The 11,318-nt window shown below is 36.5% G+C and overlaps 1 long non-coding RNA gene across 1 annotated transcript; it reads right to left on the reverse strand.

The window, feature by feature from the left end:
• Positions 1–803: 803 nt before the first annotated feature.
• LOC128317604 (uncharacterized) lies at positions 804–7,415 on the reverse strand. The gene is made up of 3 exons (XR_008301124.1): positions 7,120–7,415; positions 6,776–7,029; positions 804–1,500 (listed from the first exon to the last, which is right to left on the reverse strand). It is a non-coding gene; the product is annotated as an uncharacterized LOC128317604 (long non-coding RNA).
• Positions 7,416–11,318: the final 3,903 nt, after the last annotated feature.

An 11,318-nucleotide genomic window follows, 5' to 3' on the forward strand; every position in this document is an offset into this window, starting at 1 on the left:
GAGAACGAAGCTGAAGGGCTGTCACTGTGACAGTTAAACATGAGCATGACGACAGTTAAACACTAGAACCTGACAAACACTAGAACCTGACATCTATTTTTTAGGATTAATTTGAACAGGTAATGGTAAAACTTTTTACATTGTCCCCAGTCATATTGTGTAGGGCTCATCAGAAGTTAAATGACAAGAACAGCCATGACATCAATATCAACAACATCAGCAACAGCAATAGCAACAACAACAATAACAACGCTAACAACAACAGCAGCAACAATAACATCAAGAACAACAATAGCAACAATAACAACGCTAACAACAACAGCAGCAACAATAACAACATCAAGAACAACAACAGAAGCAACATCAACAATAACATCAAATCTCAACATCAATATCAACAACAATAACATCAACAGCAACAGCAAACATCAACATTATCAACATCAACAATAATTATTGCTGTTGTAACACCACCACCACCACCACCAACAACAACAACAACAATAATTATTAATGTTGTTACTGTTATTGCTGTTGTTGTTGTAGTTTAACTTCTGATGAGTCTTACACAGTGTGACTAGGGACAAGGTAAAACAAGGTAAGAAATTATTATTATTATTGTTATTATTATTATTATTATTATTATTATTATTATTATTAGTAGTAGTAGTAGTAGTAGAATTACAGTAAAACAGCATCACCAATTTAAATTACTGCAATTTATCAGCTTTAAGATTTTCTATTTAGTACATAACAACATTTCAGAATTTTTAAAAATCTATTTAAAGTTATATTTTGGAACATCCAAGTTAGTTCCTGCTATCCCTTGCATTATAATAGCTACAAATTCACCAGCATCTCTTTTTTAGTTAACAAGCTAAAGACAAACAAAATTCAGTGTGTCAAATTTGTACTATGCTGTGCAAAAAAAAAAAAAAAACAAAGACTTACCTCTGAGCACAAAAGTGAGCACTATCATTCTCAGCATCAAGTCCGTCATGTCCATGTGATCTGTTGTCAAACTTAAATATGGCTCAAACACTATTGATTTCACTATTTATCATATATTTTCTCTGTGCTAATGAGCTTATTATAAAACCATCACATACAGAACCACAGTCCAGTTCAAATCTGGCCGTTAGTTTTAGTTTCTGGATCCTGCCCTGACAGGAGGGATGTGTATCATAATTTGATCTGGGGTTATTCTCACTGAATCATGCTCCTTAATGGGCTTGCTATAATATGACTCATAAATTCATTAAGCATAGGGGAATTTGCTCTGGGGATATAGGGGTGCCCTTGGATAGACAGTTATAATAAGAAATATAATGAGAAATAAGGGATTTAATAAGGGATACAGCCAATTTATGTCCTTATATGTAAATTAAAAATTCACAGTGACTGTTTCACATGACCAGGGTGTGTAAGTACCTCTCCCTCTTTCTCTCTCTTTCCTTCTCTCTCTCTCAGTCCATCTAACGCCTTTTGTCTGGGAAGACCCTGCTGACACACAGATTTCACTTCAGCTTGTGCCTCCATATATATTGCAGTCTAACTTTCACTTTGTAGAAAGTGAAAGGGCAAAGAAGTCATAGCATACACACACACACACACACACACACACAGAATATTACTTGAAATGAGTAGCACTCTGATAATGAGCGTTTTTTTTATTTTACATTGTGATTGGTCAGATGGTGTTGATTAATTTTCCATAAGAAGAATTTAGAAAGTAGTTTATACAGGTTTATATTAATACACTTGTACTAATACATTATTTTTTGCTATAGTAACAACATACATAGTGACTTGTATGGCAGACACTCCACATAAATGGATTTTAAAAAGCATGTAATTATGGATATCTGTCAGGCAGACGGGTACAGACGCGTGTGCAGGTATATAAGGCTTTATTAAACGTGGCAATCAAAACATAGACGTAATCCAGGAACAGAGTCAAGGTGCAGGCAATGGTCAGGAGATCAACAAACAACATAGACAAGGGCAGGCAAGAGCAAGTCGAGAAAACCAGAAACAATATGGAGAACCAGGATAGCTATCAGAATATCAAGGTTTGGTAATGACTGGATCAAAAGAACACAGAGTGTATACTTTGCAACGAACAAAGAAACACGAGGGCTTAAATACACAGATTAATCAAAGGGCAAAATGAAAACAGGTGAGAGTAATCAAAACACACTTGGGGGACAACCAATGACAAGACAGGGGAAGAATGCGCCGTAGCCTGAAGGGGAAATACGTGACAATATTGTGAAGCTTCCTGTGAGGACATGCTTGTTTAAGATTTATGGAAGGAGTCTCCAGTCTCAGCTTAAAGCTATAGGTTTTTAGAAATGAGAAAGTTTTCGTTTTTTTTGTCTTATTAATTTCAAAAGGAGAAAAAAACAGAGGCTGGTGAGGGAACTACTGTTTATAGCTGCTAAAACATAAGTGATTGTGGACGTTCCCCACCATTAAACATAACTACAAATGGATAAAAAAATAGGCCTGGATTTGCTGTTATTGGATTACAAACAACTTCGGGATGGAAACACATCAAACCAGCCCCTTGTTGATTATTTTCCTATACAGCACCAGATCCCATTTTGTTTTATTCATTACTTATTAAACAGATTAGCATGGCCAACATCTCTTGTGATTTTCATTCTGCATTATTTTCCAAGAACCTAATTTCAGCCTAAATTGACAATTCAGTGGGAAAAATTCCAACATTCAGGTGTTATCCAGAGGATACTGGTGACTGAAGTTAGCATGTAATATTCCCAAATGAGGTATTGGATGAGCTCTGATTCACTCCAAGCTGGCAGCTCGGCTAGATAACGTCATTATAGACTGCATTAATCTTCAAGAACCACGAGCTGAAATTAAAGCTGTCAAAGTCATTAAAGAACAGTGCTATCTTTTGGATTAAGTAAATAATGAGCAGATGCCAAGACAATATACGTGAGATTAATTGGATTTGACAGACACTCACCCTCCTAAATCTTAGTGCCTTAGAGATCTCAAATTTTTGATAGGAGATAAACTTATTAGCAAGAGAAAAACATCATTATTCATTGCATGATTAGTCTTTGTGTCTTGCTGCTGTAGCTGCACTGTAGTTAATTTACAGAGACCTTATCTCTGAGCACCATCACTCCTGAGGTTGATGGAAAAACAGCCAACCCACAGACAGTCATCATTACACACAGCGGGCTGAATAGCTCAGAACTGCTACCTCTCACTTTATAGCACAATTAACTTTCCTGATGTCACTTCTACTGCTTTCTACAGCTTCATCTTCATCAGCGTCATGCAATACACCTAATTCTAGCTCCATAGTAGAGTGGATACATACAGGCCACCAGCTGTACATCCCCTTCCCCACTGGAGGGCAAGATTTTCCCACGAGTAATTTTTCCTGGTTTTGATATAGAGGGATGACAGATTTTAAAGTAACTTCTGACAAACGTTTGTCACTGATTATTATTATTATTTTTATTGAATTATTGGTGCGCTTCCTGAAGTATTGTCAGATGATACATATTTTAGAGCTTCAAATTGGCTTCTTCAAATAAAGATATTCTTGTACACTTTTTGTTCAATTATCTTGAGTTTTGTAATTCATTTAATGTTCTTTTTCAAGCGTATTTACAGCTCCCAGTGGTGTTTGCAGTCTGAGATAGAGAAGGACACCACACCAACTAATGTCTCTTCCAAAGCACAGAAAACCTGCCATTGCTATTATTTTTTTTTTTGATATTTTTAATTGGTTGTGCAGCATCATTGGGAGCCCTGTCAAGTTATTGATATTTGAATGGTAGGTGGCTGGGATAACAAAAGGGCACCATTATTCCCAACTCAAAATGATACAGCCACTTAATGCCCTTGAGTATTCCATAATCTCCAGTATTTCTATAACAAAGGCCTATTCATTTTTTTTGGTTCCAGGCCACTTGTTCATTGTTAATTATGCCACAGAGCCACCAGTAATAGGTTGCCAGCCATCTGGCCTGTGGTTGACTTCTTTGACACACTCCACTGAAGCACATACGCCTACAGAATTCCTTCATCCCCACAGGTGAAGCAAAGAGCTAGAATTAGACAGTTTTTATTTCATTTCTACGAAACGTCTTGCCCATCATCAGATGTAGGTCTATAAATACTCCTGAGGATCTCACTTTAATCCTTGCATAATAATAAATTAATAAATTAATAATAAATTGTGTAATATGCTGGGTTTTTTTCTTTACAACACAAGAAAATACTAAAATTGGCTAGAATATTCTCTAATAATAGGATCTATGATTAGCTGTTAACTGCTAGTAATCTAGCTTAAATTTGTCACAGATAGACATGGGCTATCACTGACATTAGCTAAGTTAACTAGCTACTTTTTAGTATGCAGGTTCTGCGGCTAAAAGTATCCAAGTACCATATCATTCACACCCTGTTTTGTTTTATTATTTACTTAAGAATTAGTAAATGTATTTGGATTCTACATTATTCTGCTGTGAAGTTATGTAAAAGCTTTTGTTGGACCAACATGAACAACATGAATACGTTCAGATGTAAATAGTCTGTCAAAATGACTCCTATGGATCAAGGCTATAGCAGAAGCATGCTAATTACACAAAGGGTGTGTTTTGCTGCATAGATCTGCTTGAGTATGACTGCACTGTTGAGGAAACGTGCGTGGTATTTTATTAAAAAATAATGAGGTGTAAACGTGGCCTACCTACACACAGCTGTAATGTTTAACCTCCGTGTTGTGCTTACTACTTACCAATGGACATACAATTTGTTCAAGCCATCTTTTAAAATTTTATGGAAAAAATCCTATCAACACTTCTTTTACGCTGAAAAATTTCTGAACAAAATCTACGTAACAGAAACATGATTTAAGCCAGCTCATATAGGTTGAATTTGGGACAATCAATTTAAAATTCTCCCACTTTTCTGAATATAATGGTTTAAAAAAATACACCAATCTTCAACAAGCGAAAGTCTGTGGCAATTGCCTTCTGTAGTGATAAATGACAGATTAATTGACAAGAGTGCAAAATAGAGGAGGCTGGAATTTTGGGGCTCTCAGCTTTCAGGAAAGTTATATTTGAGTGCATAGCAGTGTGATATGCATTGCACTGGAGAACTAGCCAATTCTAGCTCCTGGGTGATTAGCTGCGAGGCGATTACTCTCCAGTTGGCTCCTCATAGCTGGTTGTGATGGAATTCTCTGGTGACTTTACAGGTTCTAGTAGATATATGGTTCTGGCAAGAAATGGACAGCATAGTACAATTGTGTGAAAAAGGAAAACCATTCCACCATATTAATAGTTTCATGCCAGGTTGCACTCTTACTGTCAATTGCTAGTTATTTCCAAATCAGAATTAATTGCACCTACTGGAATTAGGTTTAGAAACCAAAAGCTATTTATGGTCTGTGGTTAAAATCCCAACATGCTATGACTACTGACCTTTTACTCTCATAACAGGACCTGACAGCACATCATTGACTACCAGATGCCTTGATGCTGAATTGATCGTCTAAAAATGAAAGGTTAGGTCTCCTTTGCTGCTCGGGGGACACCATGCAACAAGCACTCCCAATTTACTTTGCATTATGAAGAAGCCTCATTCTATGTGTCAGCATGCTTACATTTGCTAGAAAAGCACATACACATCATGTAATTACATATTTGTTTTAGGAGACAGGATAATAGGGAACGGACTCAAACATACCTATATGTACTAGCAGGGATGAGTCCCGTTGTCTTTCAAAGTTAAGAATGCATCAATATAAGTTTTCTTTTTTGGTGTCCACCTCAGGTTAACAAATTGCTGTTAACAAATGTCAGATTATTTTGGATTTTTGTAGAAGTGCAGTCAACGGTCATATGAAAAATACACAGAATGCAAGGATGGGGCTGATTTCTTTCTAGGTCAGGCTGTAGATTCATTCAGAACTGTAACTTTAGTTAAGGTTATAGCATTTCTGTTTACTATCTTTGCTATGTGGAGGAAACATGGCATGAAACAAGTATGCCATTTTGGACGTAAAATAATTTGAAATTACGCCACTGAGACCTTGCTCAACACTAATACTTTCAACATTGCACTATTGATAGATATTAAATTTTAGCCCTTTCATCTAATATCAGCTGTCACTACACATAAGCACTTCAATCCATATACACATGAATGTTCGCATGAATATTTACACGACTAAATGGAAATCGCATGGAGTCCTCCTAGCAGTGTGATTTTTTTTTGCATGACTCAATCTCTCTCTCCTGCTGAGAAAGAGAGGCAGGATATTCCTTTGGGCTTATAAGGAGGAACCTCTTCTGAGGAAGAACCAAGGAGATGATAGTAGTAGAATAATAGTCTTTGCCTCTAGCACATCAGCCATTTCCCCTTGTGTTCAGACAAAATGGAAATGAAGAGATTCCTGCTGTTATAAATGCAAGATTAAAGGGGGATAAAAAAGAAAAATAAAGGCCATAATCCACTTTCCTGCTGAAATATTAGCAGCGTTCTCTTCCTTTCTCCAGTGAACCTGCATGAAACAGCTAAGCAAGCCATCGAAATAATATATTAACATAATACACAGGATTTACCTCATAATCTATGCCTGTAATAAAGATATATAGCATTGTGTGCTCCGAAAACCTCCTACAGAGAACTTGTACTGGATTGGAAAATACCTGGTGAACACTGAATTGGCCATGTGTTTGAGTTGAATTTAAAAAGGTTCAAAGTGTGAAACGCTTACTTATTTTTTGGGTCCAGGTCATTCGTCCATCATTAATTACACCGCCAAGCTGCCAGTAACAGGATGCCGGCCATCTGGCCTCTAGGTTGACTTTGTCCCTGTGAAATGGAGTCTTGCCATGTCACGCTCCACTGAAACACACCCACACGCCTGCAACATTCATCCATCCAAGCTTAACAACCTTTTATGGCAGGAACGGTGGGTTGGCCACAAACCAGAACTGTTTCTTTGAGCGATTTGCTATGACCTCCGAGCTGTTTGGTGAAATGACAGAGTGAATTCAATACAGTTAGCTAACGACAAAGCCAATAAAAGCTTGTTAGTGAAGAGGGCAAAGCTCATACTTGGATTTGACAGAGAGATGACATTGGAGCACCTTGGAGGTGGGCTGAAATTGACCGTGAACGTGCCTTGAAGCCACAATGGAAAAACAACGTTGCTTTTGTGCCTGGTTGATGAAGAGAGAAGGGTCACGTATCGCTAATTTCCAGTGACTGGTTATCCGTGGGGGTTGAGGGATTACACTGTGGGATTACATGCCTTTTCAGTCATCATGCCTCGTGCATCAACTGATTGGATGGCTGCTACTTCTAGCACAAGAGAACAAAAAAACAACACCAAAACATTTACAAATAATATGGAAAGGTTTTTGTGTTCAGTTTGTCATAATATATGGTTTTGGTCAAATACAAAGATTCAAATTATTACAATTTAAAAAGTTTGGGTTATTTTTTATAAAATATATATTAAAAATGATATTTTGTATTAACTAGACATTTATTATTGTTAATGCACTATATTTTTAAATGTGTTTTTACTATTTGGCTTGATTAATGTTATTCATGGGGAAAATATGGCTGAAGTTTGCTTCTTAACAAACAACCAAACAAACAAATAAACAAATGAATAAATAAGACAAATGAGCATTTTTTTGTAGGAAAATTTTAAAGATTAGATTAAATTTAAAGAATTTAAATTTAAATCATAAATACATTCATGAAACCATAAGACTGACTATTTAATACTTATAAATCGGTGTATAATGCATTATGAGCATGAGCATTGAAAAAAGCAAGTGCATCATTTATAAGTAATTATAATAATGATATAAATGTAACTATAACTTTTATTATTGTTATAATTGTTATTACTGAACAGTAATACTTGCTTATAAATAATTATAAATGGGGCAATAATTCATTATGAGCACAGGCTTCAGAGAAAGTGTTACCTTAAATATTCTTATATATTTATATTTACAGTTAATGATACATTACCTGATTTCCCACATAAGATATTTGTCACTGATTATTTCTAAATGTACATGATATGATATTAGGTTATCATGTTTTAGTTGAGTAAGGATGTTTTTACACTATATATATTCTGTAGTGAAAAAGTGCTGTCTGAAGCTTTTTGTGCTGAAAAGCTGCTCATGTGACATGCACACTGTAACCATAACAACTTTTGTATCCAGCAATGTTGTCATTTTTATCCAAAATCTGGGTTAAAAAATCAACTCAGCATGCTGGTTCAATATCCTAAACCAACCTGGCTAAAACAACCCATGCTGGGTTGGATGCAGTGCTGGATTTCCAAATTGGGTAATTGAGCAAATTAGGTTCTTAATAACCCAGCTATTTTTAGAATGTGCTAAAAAAAGAGAACACATAAAAACGGTTGGCATGCAATTACAATACAACTACACATTTTAGACATATGTGATTAAACCTGTGATGAACAATGCACTTAAACTGACAGAACAATGCAGTTCAGAGAAATGAGCCAACAAATAAATAGGCAGGTGACTCATTCAGTTAAGCTAATTATCCAATCCAATCTAGTTGTTAAAACAATAATATAATTTGATTTTAATGGCTGCTGAAATGCTCATATCCATTAGTAATGTGGTATACCATTTAATGCATATTTTTCTCTCCGGTCGATTACAGTTGCATCTCATCTGTCATTTATTTGTTAGCACATGGCTTCCTTGGCAAGCATATAATGTGACTAATCTAATTTCATGCAATTTCTCAGTCCAGTGGCAGCTCACGCCCAGGCCTTCTGCTTGAGATAAGTATATACAATATACACACATACATTTCATTAGCCTCAACAGATCAGCATGATGTCTCAATGCACTTGCCATGGAAGCAGATTTTTGGACCACTGATCTACATCTAGCATGACTTGGCATTTGCTGTCACTGACAGCCAGTAATGTTTGCTGCTAATTACTAATGTAATTCATCAACCATGGATTATCACAGCATGTGGTATTAAGGCATGTGTGATCACAGTTTAATGAGCCCCATCACACTTTAGGATTCATGCATATGGAACATGGCCCAAATGATGGGACCACATATAACTGAGTAAAAAAAAAAGACAAACCTTTGTAAAAACCTAAAGCCATAATCAGTAGAGGAGGTCTGTGAAATCATTAAGCACACCATGAATTGATCCAAATACTCTTTATTGACATACTCCATTTCCTTGTAGTTAATCCACTACCCACTACCTGTATTGATTCAAAAGCCTTGGCTGAGGACTGAGAGCTGGTGTTCATGTAGATGAGGTTAATTTGCTCCAAATTGGACATGTGGTTTGACCTGATAATGTCTCCAATGACTGCTCTTTTGGTCTGCTGGAATTTCTTTCATTAAAGATGCTTGTTTTCTGGAGTGAAAGTTGTTGGTTGTTGGTGCTGGATTGTGTTTATCTTTGAAAATAGGATTTTCTAACAAAAAACCTTAGCAACCAAGGAGAAAAAAAACTGAATTTCACCACAAAATCACCTCAGTGGGACACGGGACAAGACAGCTCCATGCTAACAATAGGAATGACAAAACATGTAGAGCATGTAGTGGGACAACTGATATTTAACTGCAATGTCCAGAAATGTTTGGCTTTAGCAACCAGCTGAGTCTAATAGGTTCCTTTGAACAGTAGATTGATTCTAGCATGTTTTTGGAGAGTTGTAGAGGTAACAATAGCTGGCTAATTTGTTTCATTTCCCCCACATGGCAATCAACAGTAAGAAAATAGCACAGCACTTAAACGATGTGACTGCTATTTAATAATTAGTAGCATCTCCATTTTTTAAACAGACCAAAGTGACCACTTATTTTCTATTGTCCACAAGACCGATGTATGATTTCACAGATCCAAGTTCAGCTAGACAAAGCTGGTTTGAAGTGAAAGTAGCCACTACCCGAAGCAAATGCTTGCCTTTCAGGTCCAGTGTCCGTTCCCCTTCAGTGAATTGGCTTTACTGCCAGATGACTTTTATTCTTGTTTGATCTGACCACTGCTTTACAGACAGGTCCATAAGAATTTGGACAGTGACACAATTTTTGTAATTTTGCCTCTGTACACCACCACAATGGATTTGACATGAAGCAATCAAGATGTGTTTGAAATGTAGACTTTCAGCTTTAATTCAAGGGGTTTTACAAAAATATTGCCTTGACTCTTTAGGAATTATAGCCATTTTTTTTTTACATAGTATTGGCTAAAATAGTTCCTAGTTTGAATGACTGTGTGAATATGTGTGTGCATGGCGCCCTGCGATGGACTGGTGTATTCCCACCTCACAACCAATGCTCCTGGAATAGGAAGATCCAACACAATCCAACACGAATAAGGATAAAGTGGTTACTGATGAACAAATAAATGGATGCACCTTTCTCTTTATAACCCAACGTCTTCTTTCCTGACCTTTTTTGATGATCAGCTTTTATATGCAAATGGAAAACAGCATTGCTTAGACCAAATTTTTTCAAATGTTTTTAATTGCTTAGGTCCTGATATTCTCTCTGTGGATTTCATGGCTTCAGCACAACACTATGCATTACCCTGCACTATGCACTATGCACAAGCACAATTTCTTCTTTACATACCAGGCTTTTCCTGACAGCCCAAAGTTGAATTTGAATAATTGATACAGTTATTAGTAATAAGAGAGCTGTCTCCAGAAAAATGCACATTCACTGCAATAAAATCATAAATGTGTATTCTCTTATTATTGCATGGCTACATTGTAAGCTAGCTGTTGTTAGAGCTACAAAAGCTTGAACATATGACATTTATTCTATAGGGTCTTTGGCATACATGTCTGTATAAAATAAACCAGGTCAATTAACTTATGAAATTTGTAGTGGTAGCTGAACGGTTAAGGCTCTGGGTTACTGATCGGAAGGTCGGGGGTTCAGCAGCACTGTCAAGCTGCTGCTGTTGGGCACTTGAACAAGGCCCTTAACCACATCTGCTTCAGGGACTCTGTATCATTTCTGACTCTGCGCTCTGACCCCAGCTTCCTAGCAAGCTGGGATATGCGTAAAACTGCATTTCATTGGCTCTATACTCGTACTCTGCACATTGACAATAAAATTGAATCTAATCTAATCTAAATTTCCCTTAATAGCATGCATACACTGTTAGCAATACAGTTATTAGCAGGAAAGATGTTTAAGAGTTGGTTTCTTTCAATAGAACTAACCTTAAAACGACTTACTTCATCCTGTTTGACGAAATGGCAA

The sequence above is a fragment of the Pangasianodon hypophthalmus genome, chromosome 27, assembly GCF_027358585.1.
Source record: "Pangasianodon hypophthalmus isolate fPanHyp1 chromosome 27, fPanHyp1.pri, whole genome shotgun sequence".
In the NCBI taxonomy this organism is placed as follows: domain Eukaryota; kingdom Metazoa; phylum Chordata; class Actinopteri; order Siluriformes; family Pangasiidae; genus Pangasianodon; species Pangasianodon hypophthalmus.